Source organism: Ranitomeya imitator, chromosome 2 (genome assembly GCF_032444005.1).
Source record: "Ranitomeya imitator isolate aRanImi1 chromosome 2, aRanImi1.pri, whole genome shotgun sequence".
Taxonomy (NCBI): Eukaryota; Metazoa; Chordata; class Amphibia; order Anura; family Dendrobatidae; genus Ranitomeya; species Ranitomeya imitator.
This window is the reverse complement of record NC_091283.1, coordinates 397,511,398-397,524,073: the sequence shown is the minus strand read 5'-3', so window position 1 is coordinate 397,524,073 and position 12,676 is coordinate 397,511,398. Positions and strand designations below refer to the sequence as shown.

General features: G+C 47.2%; 1 protein-coding gene across 1 annotated transcript in view; it reads right to left on the bottom strand.

Moving 5' to 3' along the window:
* LOC138664149 (zinc finger protein 585A-like) overlaps positions 1 to 12,676 on the bottom strand; it is a 122,878-nt gene that overhangs the window by 93,132 nt on the left and 17,070 nt on the right. The gene's annotated exons all lie outside the window — the stretch shown is intronic.

Here is a 12,676-nt window from a genome sequence, read left to right as displayed (position 1 = left end):
CAAGCAGGGTTCATGCCGAACCACCGCACCACTGACCACATCTATACTCTGCACAGCCTCATTCAGAGACACGTCTACAATACAAAGAATGGGAAGATATACGCCTGCTTTGTGGACTTTAAAAAGGCCTTTGATTCAGTGTGGCACCCGGGCTTATTCCTGAAACTGCTGGAGAGTGGAATAGGAGGAAAGACCTACGATGTCATCAAAAGCTCCTACACCGAGAACAGCTGCAGCGTGAGAGTGTGTGCGGCAAAAGAACGGCTTTTTTCCAGCAGAGCCGCGGAGTAAGACAAGGCTGCAGCCTAAGCCCAACGCTCTTCAACATCTACATCAACGAGCTGGCTACCGCCCTGGAATCCTCCTCAGCACCAGGTCTCACCCTCCACGACGCCCAGGTGAAATTCCTGCTGTATGCAGATGACCTGCTGCTGCTGTCACCAACCGAGAAAGGCCTCCAGGACAACCTGAAAATCCTAGAGAAATTCAGCTCCACCTGGGCCCTACCGGTCAACCTAAAGAAAACCAACACCATGGTGTTCCAGAGGAGAAAGAGAAGATCAGACCAACACCCATCATTTATCCTCAACAACTGCGACCTCACAGGAACGGACAAATATACCTACCTGGGCCTAGAGATTCACCGGTCAGGGAACTTCAAACAAGCCATAGAGACCCTGAAAGACAAGGCCTGCAAAACCTTCTATGCCATCCGAAGGACACTCTACCATCTGAAGCCACCAGTGAGGGTCTGGCTAAAAATCTTCAACTCCATCATCGCCCCAATCCTCCTGTATGGCAGCGAAGTCTGGGGTCCTCACACCTACCCAGACTGGTCAAAGTGGGACTCCAGTCCAACAGAAATATTCCACCTGGAATTCTGCAAGCACCTTCTCCAGGTCCATCGGAGCACCTCCAACAGTGCTTGTCGGGCCGAGCTGGGCAGATTCCCTCTACACCTAACAGTTCTAAAGAGGGCGCTGTCATTCCGGGCTCACCTGCATAGGAGCAATCCAAGCTCCCACCACCATAAAGCCCTGATACATGAAGGTGAAACAGAAAAACCAGAACCCCCGGAACAGCCCAGCCAAACCCAACCGGAGCAGAACACCAATCACAACAACCTGACAAAAGCCGGAATTAGGAAGATGGCAGATGAAGGCCAGGAGAGGTATGTCAGTGACTGGATGAATGATATCATCAGCTCACAGAAACTGACCATGTACCGAAGCCTACAGAGAGACTACAGACTGGCCCCATATCTGGAGAAACTCCCGGACCCCAGAGACCGCCAGATCCTGAGCCGATATAGACTCAGTGCCCACAGTCTGGCCATCGAATGTGGCCGACACAGGCAGAGCTACAAGCCCAGGGAGGAAAGACTGTGCCAACACTGTGATCAGGAGGCCATAGAGGACGAAACCCACTTCCTGCTACACTGCTCCAAATACTCAGCAGTGAGGGACACTCACTTCAGGAGACTCTCACATCTCTTCCCAGACTTCATCACCATGAAGGAGGAAGAGAAAACCTATATCTTGCTGGGAGAAGAAGAGAGAGCGGTGGAGATAGCAGCGCGGTATGTGAGCGAATGTCATAGACTACGAGAAAGAGAACTATGATGCCATGGACTATAGCCCCCAACCTGGACCTGCCCCATCCACCTCCCCTATGCCATGGACTATAGCCCCCACCCTGGATCTGCCCCATCCATCTCCCCTATGCCATGGACTATAGCCCCCACCCTGGATCTGCCCCATCCACCTCCCCCCACAGCTCCTACCCAACATCCCCTCAGTCCCTATCCCTATTGCCTCTATACACTTGCTTTGGCAAAACTGATGTGTATTTGGTCCTGCCAATAAAGCTTCTTTGAATCTTGAATCTATACATACACACATACATATACATATATACATACACACACATATATATATATATATATATATATACACATACACACACACACACACACACAGGGCCGCCATCAGGGCATGACGGCCGTGACTGGCGTATGGGGCCCGGTGAGCAGAGGGGGCCCGCATCGGGCCCCCTCTTATCTGCTCACCGGGCCCCTACCGGCAGCCGCAGGCTAACCGGGCCCTTAGCGCCGACGCTGCAGCTGTTTAAAGCTATTGACGTGCGGGCCCGCACGTCAATAGTTAACAGCCGCGGCGCCGCCAGCCAATCTGAGGCTGGCAGGCGCTGACGTCAGCCGCAGCGTGCGTGCATGTCGCCGGCGTCTGACATCATTGTCAGTCGCCGGCGAGTGCATGCACGCTGCAGCTGCGTGGAGACTTCGCCCGCCGCAGGAGCGCGGCAGGTAAGAAGAACTTCTTTTTTTTTTTTTTAGAGCGGCGATCCGGGGGCCCAAGGAAGAACGCTGGACAGAGATGGGGCAGAGTGCTGGGCAGAGATGGGGCAGAGTGCTGGGCAGAGATGGGGCAGAGTGCTGGGCAGAGATGGGGCAGAGTGCTGGGCAGAGATGGGGCAGAGTGCTGGGCAGAGATGGGGCAGAGTGCTGGGCAGAGATGGGGCAGAGTGCTGGGCAGAGATGGGGCAGAGTGCTGGGCAGAGCGCTGGGCAGAGATGGGGCAGAGCGCTGCGCAGAGATGGGGCAGAGCGCTGGGCAGAGATGGGGCAGAGCGCTGGACAGAGATGGGGCAGAGCGCTGGACAGAGATGGGGCAGAGCGCTGGACAGAGATGGGGCAGAGCGCTGGACAGAGATGGGGCAGAGCGCTGGACAGAGATGGGGCAGAGCGCTGGACAGAGATGGGGCAGAGCGCTGGACAGAGATGGGGCAGAGCGCTGGACAGAGATGGGGCAGAGCGCTGGACAGAGATGGGGCAGAGCGCTGGACAGAGATGGGGCAGAGCGCTGGGCAGAGATGGGGCAGAGCGCTGGGCAGAGCGCTGGGCAGAGATGGGGCAGAGCGCTGCGCAGAGATGGGGCAGAGCGCTGGGCAGAGATGGGGCAGAGCGCTGGACAGAGATGGGGCAGAGCGCTGGGCAGAGATGGGGCAGAGCGCTGGACAGAGATGGGGCAGAGCGCTGGACAGAGATGGGGCAGAGCGCTGGACAGAGATGGGGCAGAGCGCTGGACAGAGATGGGGCAGAGCGCTGGACAGAGATGGGGCAGAGCGCTGGACAGAGATGGGGCAGAGAGCTGGACAGAGATGGGGCAGAGCGCTGGACAGAGATGGGGCAGAGATGGGGCAGAGAGCTGGACAGAGATGGGGCAGAGCGCTGGACAGAGATGGGGCAGAGCGCTGGACAGAGATGGGGCAGAGCGCTGGACAGAGATGGGGCAGAGCGCTGGACACAGATGGGGCAGAGCGCTGGACACAGATGGGGCAGAGCGCTGGACACAGATGGGGCAGAGCGCTGGACACAGATGGGGCAGAGCGCTGGACACAGATGGGGCAGAGCGCTGGACACAGATGGGGCAGAGCGCTGGACACAGATGGGGCAGAGCGCTGGACACAGATGGGGCAGAGCGCTGGACACAGATGGGGCAGAGCGCTGGACACAGATGGGGCAGGATTGGACACAGATGGGGCAGAGTGCTGAACACAGATGGGGCAGAGTGCTGGACACAGATGGGGCAGGATTGGAAACAGATGGGGCAGAGTGCTGGACACAGATGGGGCAGAGTGCTGGACACAGATGGGGCAGGATTGGAAACAGATGGGGCAGAATGGAGACAGATGGGGCAGGATTGGAGACAGATGGGGCAGGATGGATACGATGGAGACAGATGGGGCAGGATGGGGAGATCATATGGGGCAGAATGGATACTCATGAGGGCAGGATGGGAGAACATATGGCTGGAGCCTGCAATGAGACACACGGGGGCTAGGATGGCGAATATTACCATAGGGGCTAATTAAGGGATATTATTATTGCAGTGATGTATTTTTTATTTTATTTTTTGAGTATACTGTTTTAAATGGGGGGAGGTCCTGTTACTGTGCAGAGTGATACTATGTCACCTTCTTTATGTGGTGTAATGTAGAGGCTGTGAAAATTAAGTAATGTATTCTGCAAGTGGAACTCGAGATAACTGTGTTATTTCCTGCAGAGACGAGTCCTGGCTTGAAGAAATGATGGCGGTCTGTGCTGGATGAAAGATGAAGGACTTCACCTAGAGACGTCACTGGTGAGTCAGTGTTAACTATACACTGACACTATACACTGTATACTATATACAGAGCTCCTGTGTATAATGTCACCGGTGATCACTGTATTACCTGTACACAGACACTGCTTACTAATTACAGATCTCCTGTGTATAATGGCACTGATGGTGATAGTATTGTGGTTGTTTTTTTTTTATTACTGATCAGTATTGTAGTATTCAGTCACTATGTGGTGGTAATATGCGGTCTGGTCATGGTGTTGTGGTATTTGTTCTTGTATTTTATATTATTCGATCACTGTGGTGGTAATATGTCATCTGGTCATAGTGTTGTGGTATTTGTTCCTTGTATGTAGTATTATAGGTCATTTTAAAAATTGAAAAATAAATAAAAATATACCTAAATTGTATTGCATATTTTAACAAATATTTAGTAGGTTACAGTACAGTAGGGCCCGGCCAAAAGTGTCTACCGTGTTCTGGTGGCGGCTTAAAAAATCTTTTGGCCAAAACAAAAGCTGCCGGCTATATGTGTGATCTGGTGATGGGAACTGTTAATGTGTGATAGGTGAGAAGTGGAGATTTTCCAAGAGATAGCGGTGGGACTGTGGACAGTTCGAGGGGTGGAGCCTGGAGGCGGGGCTGGGGTGGAGCCTGGGCGGAGTCTCAAGGGGGCCCCGAAAATTTTGCCAGTATGGGGCCCCAAAATTTCTAGTGGCAGCCCTGTACACACACACACATATATATATATATATATATATATATATATATATATATATATTCAAAGAAGCTTTATTGGCAGGACCAAATACACATCAGTTTTGCCAAAGCAAGTGTATAAAGGCAATAGGGATAGGGACTGTGGGGATGTTGGGTATGAGCTGTAGGGGAGGTGGATGGGGCAGGTCCATTGTGGGGGCTATAGTCCATGGCATAGGGGAGGTGGATGGGGCAGGTCCATTGTGGGGGTTATAGTCCATGGCATAGGGGAGGTGGATGGGGCAGATGCAGGGTGGGGGCTATAGTCCATGGCATAGGGGAGGTGGATGGGGCAGGTCCATTTTGGGGGCTATAGTCCATGGCATAGGGGAGGTGGATGGGGGCAGATCCATTGTGGGGGCTATAGTCCATGGCATCATAGTTCTCTTTCTCGCAGTCTATGACATTAGCTCACATACCGCGCTGCTATCTCCACTGCGCTCTCTTCTTCTCCCAGCAGGATATATGTTTTCTCTTCCTCTTTCATGGTGATGAAGTCTGGGAAGAGATGTGCGAGTCTCCTGAAGTGAGTGTCCCTCACTGCTGAGTATTTGGAGCAGTGTAGCAGGAAGTGGGTTTCGTCCTCTATGGCCTCCTGATCACAGTGTTGTGATATATATATATACAGTGGGGCAAAAAAGTATTTAGTCAGTCAGCAATAGTGCAAGTTCCACCACTTAAAAAGATGAGAGGCGTCTGTAATTTACATCATAGGTAGACCTCAACTATGGGAGACAAACTGAGAAAAAAAAAATCCAGAAAATCACATTGTCTGTTTTTTTATCATTTTTTTTGCATATTATGGTGGAAAATAAGTATTTGGTCAGAAACAAACAATCAAGATTTCTGGCTCTCACAGACCTGTAACTTCTTCTTTAAGAGTCTCCTCTGTCCTCCACTCATTACCTGTAGTAATGGCACCTGTACTTGTTATCAGTATAAAAAGACACCTGTGCACACCCTCAAACAGTCTGACTCCAAACTCCACTATGGTGAAGACCAAAGAGCTGTCAAAGGACACCAGAAACAAAATTGTAGCCCTGCACCAGGCTGGGAAGACTGAATCTGCAATAGCCAACCAGCTTGGAGTGAAGAAATCAACAGTGGGAGCAATAATTAGAAAATGGAAGACATACAAGACCACTGATAATCTCCCTCGATCTGGGGCTCCACGCAAAATCCCACCCTGTGGGGTCAGAATGATCACAAGAACGGTGAGCAGAGATCCCAGAACCACGCGGGGGTACCTAGTGAATGAACTGCAGAGAGCTGGGACCAATGTAACAAGGCCTACCATAAGTAACACACTACGCCACCATGGACTCAGATCCTGCAGTGCCAGACGCGTCCCACCGCTTAAGCCAGTACATGTCCGGGCCCGTCAGAAGTTTGCTAGAGAGCATTTGGATGATCCAGAGGAGTTTTGGGAGAATGTCCTATGGTCTGATGAAACCAAACTGGAACTGTTTGGTAGAAACACAACTTGTCGTGTTTGGAGGAAAAAGAATACTGAGTTGCATCCATCAAACACCATACCTACTGTAAAGCATGGTGGTGGAAACATCATGCTTTGGGGCTGTTTCTCTGCAAAGGGGCCAGGACGACTGATCCGGGTACATGAAAGAATGAATGGGGCCATGTATCGTGAGATTTTGAGTGCAAACCTCCTTCCATCAGCAAGGGCATTGAAGATGAAACGTGGCTGGGTCTTTCAACATGACAATGATCCAAAGCACACCGCCAGGGCAACGAAGGAGTGGCTTCGTAAGAAGCATTTCAAGGTCCTAGAGTGGCCTAGCCAGTCTCCAGATCTCAACCCTATAGAAAACCTTTGGAGGGAGTTGAAAGTCCATGTTGCCAAGCGAAAAGCCAAAAACATCACTGCTCTAGAGGAGATCTGCATGGAGGAATGGGCCAACATACCAACAACAGTGTGTGGCAACCTTGTGAAGACTTACAGAAAACGTTTGACCTCTGTCATTGCCAACAAAGGATATATTACAAAGTATTGAAATGAAATTTTGTTTCTGACCAAATACTTATTTTCCACCATAATATGCAAATAAAATGTTAAAAAAGCAGACAATGTGATTTTCTGGATTTTTTTTTCTCAGTTTGTCTCCCATAGTTGAGGTCTACCTATGATGTAAATTACAGACGCCTCTCATCTTTTTAAGTGGTGGAACTTGCACTATTGCTGACTGACTAAATACTTTTTTGCCCCACTGTATGTCATTGAGACACATATATATATATATATATATATATTATTACTTCATCCAGCGCGATATAGCAGAAAGCCGGTAATTCAATTACCGGCTTTTGCTTTCTCCTTCCTAAACCCGACATGATATGAGACATGGTTTACATACAGTAAACCATCTCATATCCCTTTTTTTGCATATTCCACACTACTGTTAGTAGTGTGTCTATGCAAAATTTGTCCGTTCTAGCTAGTAAATTAAGGGGTTAAATGGCGGAAAAAATTGGCGTGGGCTCCCGCACAATTTTCTCCGCCAGAGTAGTAAAGCCAGTGACTGAGGGCAGATATTAATAGCCTGGAGAGGGTCCATGGTTATTGGCCCCCCCTGGCTAAAAACATCTGCCCCCAGCCACCCCAGAAAAGGCACATCTGGAAGATGCGCCTATTCTGGCACTTGGCCACACTCTTCCCATTCCCGTGTAGCGGTGGGATATGGGGTAATGAAGGGTTAATGTCACCTTGCTATTGTAAGGTGACATTAAGCCAAATTAATAATGGAGAGGCGTCAATTATGACACCTATCCGTTATTAATCCAATACTAGTAAAGGGTTAAAAAAATACACAAACACATTATTAAAAATTATTTTAATGAAATAAAAACAAAGGTTGTTGTAATATTTTATTGAACGCCCAATCCAATCACTGAAGACCCTCGTTCTGTAACAAAAAAAACATAATAAACCAACAATATCCTTACCTTCTGGAGATCTGTAAAGTCCAACGATGTAAATCCATCTTAAGGGGTTAAAATATTTTGCAGCCACGAGCTTTGCTAATGCAACTTTGCTCATGTCTGCAAAACCCCGCAGAATGTAGGTAAAGTAGGTCAATGACCTATATTCACCTGCATTTGCGGTGAGGCGCCCTCTGCTGGTTGTTCCTAGATCGTGGGAACTTTCCTAGAAAGCTCCCTGGCTCGAGTTCATAAGAGTGCGCCCTCTGCTGGTTGTCCTCATAGTGTGGAATATGCAAAAAAAATGGTGATATGAGATGGTTTACTGTATGTAAACCAGGTCTTATATCATGTCGGGTTTTAGGAAGGAGAAAGCAAAAGCCGGTAATTGAGTTACCGGCCTTAAAGCTGTCTAGCGCTTGAAGAAATTATATATATATATATATATATATATATATATATATATATATATATATATATATATATATATATATACAGTGGGGCAAAAAAGTATTTAGTCAGTCAGCAATAGTGCAAGTTCCACCACTTAAAAAGATGAGAGGCGTCTGTAATTTACATCATAGGTAGACCTCAACTATGGGAGACAAACTGAGAAAAAAAAATCCAGAAAATCACATTGTCTGTTTTTTTAACATTTTATTTGCATATTATGGTGGAAAATAAGTATTTGGTCAGAAACAAAATTTCATCTCAATACTTTGTAATATATCCTTTGTTGGCAATGACAGAGGTCAAACGTTTTCTGTAAGTCTTCACAAGGTTGCCACACACTGTTGTTGGTATGTTGGCCCATTCCTCCATGCAGATCTCCTCTAGAGCAGTGATGTTTTTGGCTTTTCGCTTGGCAACACGGACTTTCAACTAACTCCAAAGGTTTTCTATAGGGTTGAGATCTGGAGACTGGCTAGGCCACTCCAGGACCTTGAAATGCTTCTTACGAAGCCACTCCTTCATTGCCCTGGCGGTGTGCTTTGGATCATTGTCATGTTGAAAGACCCAGCCACGTTTCATCTTCAATGCCCTTGCTGATGGAAGGAGGTTTGCACTCAAAATCTCACGATACATGGCCCCATTCATTCTTTCATGTACCCGGATCAGTCGTCCTGGCCCCTTTGCAGAGAAACTGCCCCAAAGCATGATGTTTCCACCACCATGCTTTACAGTAGGTATGGTGTTTGATGGATGCAACTCAGTATTCTTTTTCCTCCAAACACGACAAGTTGTGTTTCTACCAAACAGTTCCAGTTTGGTTTCATCAGACCATAGGACATTCTCCCAAAACTCCTCTGGATCATCCAAATGCTCTCTAGCAAACTTCAGACGGGCCCGGACATGTACTGGCTTAAGCAGTGGGACACGTCTGGCACTGCAGGATCTGAGTCCATGTTGGCATAGTGTGTTACTTATGGTAGTCCTTGTTACATTGGTCCCAGCTCTCTGCAGTTCATTCACTAGGTCCCCCCGCGTGGTTCTGGGATTTTTGCTCACCGTTCTTGTGATCATTCTGACCCCACGGGGTGGGATTTTGCGTGGAGCCCCAGATCGAGGGAGATTATCAGTGGTCTTGTATGTCTTCCATTTTCTAATTATTGCTCCCACTGTTGATTTCTTCACTCCAAGCTGGTTGGCTATTGCAGATTCAGTCTTCCCAGCCTGGTGCAGGGCTACAATTTTGTTTCTGGTGTCCTTTGACAGCTCTTTGGTCTTCACCATAGTGGAGTTTGGAGTCAGACTGTTTGAGGGTGTGCACAGGTGTCTTTTTATACTGATAACAAGTTTAAACAGGTGCCATTACTACAGGTAATGAGTGGAGGAAAGAGGAGACTCTTAAAGAAGAAGTTACAGGTCTGTGAGAGCCAGAAATCTTGATTGTTTGTTTCTGACCAAATACTTATTTTCCACCATAATATGCAAAAAAAATGATAAAAAAACAGACAATGTGATTTTCTGGATTTTTTTTTCTCAGTTTGTCTCCCATAGTTGAGGTCTACCTATGATGTAAATTACAGACGCCTCTCATCTTTTTAAGTGGTGGAACTTGCACTATTGCTGACTGACTAAATACTTTTTTGCCCCACTGTGTATATATATATATATATATATATATATATATATATATATATATATATATATATATATATATATATATATATGTGTGTACACATTTATCATTTATTCTACCTATTCTACTGGAAGCTGTCAGTGTGATTTTACTGTACACTGCACTGAATTGCCGGCTTTTCTCACTAACACCGCTGTGTATTTATCGCAAGTCACACTGCTGGTCCGTGTGTAATCCGTATTTTTGGGGCTTCCATAGACTTTCATTGACGTTTTATTTGCGCAATACGGTGACAAACGCAGCATGCTGGGATTTTCTATGGCCGTAGAAAGCCGTATAATACTGATCAGTTTAATACGGCAGATAGGAGCAGGGGCATAGAGAATAATTGTGCCGTATGTTTTGCGAGTTTTACGGACGTAGTTTCTGCGCTCTTACGTCCGTAAAACTCGCAAGTGTGAAGCCGGCCATATAGGGAGGGGACAGGTTGTGGATGGCTTTATAGATCAGTGTTAGTAGTTTGAACTGGATTCGTTGGGAAATTGGGAGCCAGTGGAGGGATTTGCAGAGGGGAGAAGCAGGGGAGTAGCGAGGAGAGAGGTGGATTAGCCGGGCAACAGAGTTGAGGAAAGACAGGAGTGGTGCAGGAGAGTTAGCGGGGAGGCCACAGAGGGTGTTGCAGTAGTCTAGGCGGGAGATGATGAGGGCATGCACAAGAGTTTACTCTTACAGAATACTCTTAACACCATTGTACATATAAATCCTACAAGGTTGGTAGTTTTTGAAATACTGGCCCTGACTAATCTGGCACCGATGACTAATGTCTCATTCGAAGTCGCTGAGATCACACTTAATTTCATGCTGTAGCTGGCTCAAGTCTAATTTACATATACACTGTGTGCAGAATTATTAGGCAAGTTTTATTTTAGAGGATTATTTTTATTATAGATCAACAACTATGTTCTCAATCAACCCAAAAGACTCAAACATCAAAGCTTAATATTTTTGGAAGTTGGAGTGTTTTTTTTTTTAGATTTGGCTATCTTAGGAGGATATCTGTTTGAGCAGGTAACTATTACTGTGCAGAATTATTAGGCAACTTAATAAAAACCAAATACTGTATATACTCGAGTATAAGCCGAGATTTTCAGCCCATTTTTTGGGGGTTGAAAGTCCCCCTCTCGGCTTATACTCGAGTCATACCTAGGGGTCAGCAGGGGAGGGGGAGCGGGGCCTGTCTATTTATACTCACCTACTCCTGGCGCAGTCCCTGGTTCCCCGGCACTGCTCATTACAGTAATGAATATGCGGCTCCACCTCTCATAGGGGTGGAGCCACATATTCATTACTGTAATGAGAGGTAATGGTGACAGCTCAATACAGGAAGAAGCTGCGGCGCCGTGGAAGCAGGGACTGCACCGCACCAGTAGCAGGTGAATATAACGGGGAAGGGAGCGCTGCGCGATATTCACCTGCTCCTCGTTCCGGCGCCGCTCCGTCTTCAGCGTCTTCTGAAGTGACGCTCAGGTCAGATGAGGTGGTTAGTGCGCTCCCTCTGCCTGAACATCAGTGCAGAAGACGCTGAAGATGGAGTGGCGCCGGAACGAAGTCAGGTGAATATTGAAAGTGTCGGGGGCCTCAGCGATGGAGAGGTGAGCATGTGATTTTATTTTTTTATCGCAGCAACAGCAAATGGGGCAAGTGTCTGTATGGAGCATCTTATGGGGACATAATCAACATTTGTGAAGCATTATATGGGGCAAATGTGTCTATGGAGCATCTTATGGGGCCATTATTAACCATTATGCAGGATTATATGGGGCATATTTTAATATAGAACATCTTGTGGGGCCATTGTAAACTTTATGGAGCATTATATGGGGCTCCCGATTCAATATGGATATTCAAAAACACAACCTACTGATGTCTCAATTAATTTTACTTTTATTGGTATCTATTTTTACTTTTGACATTTACCGGTAGTTGCTTAATTTTCGACCCTAGGCTTATACTTGAGTCATTAAGTTTTCCCAGTTTTTTGTAGCAAAATTAGAGGGGTCGGCTTATACACGGGTCGGCTTATACTCGCGTATATACGGTATATTCCCATCTCACGTGTTTATTTTCACCAGGTAAACAAATATAACTGCACAAAATGTAGAAATAAACATTTATGACATGCAAAAACAAAACCCCCAAAAATTAGTGACCAATATAGCCACCTTTCTTTATGATGACACTCAACAGCCTTTCATCCATAGATTCTGCCAGTTGCTTGATCTGTTTACGATCAACATTGCGTGCAGCAGCCACCACAGCCTCCCGGACACTGTTCCGTGAGGTGTACCGTTTTCCCTCCCTGTAGATCTCACATTTTATGAGAGACCACAGGTTCTCTATGGGGTTCAGATCAGGTGAACAAGGGGGCTTTGTCATTATTTTTTCTTCTTTGAGACCTTTACTGGCCAGCCATGCTGTGGAGTAGTTGGAGGCATGTGATGGAGCATTGCCCTGAATGAAAATCATGTTTTTCTTGAACGATACAGACTTCTTCCTGTACCACTGCTTGAAGAAGTTGTCTACCAGAAACTGGCGGAATGTCTGGGAGTTGAGCTTCACTCCATCCTCAACCCGAAAATGTCCCACAAGTTCATCTTTGATGATACCAGCCCATACCAGTACCCCACTTCCAACATGCTGGCGTCTGAGTCGGGGTGGAGCACTCTGCCCTTTACTGATCCAGCCTCTGGCCCATCAAG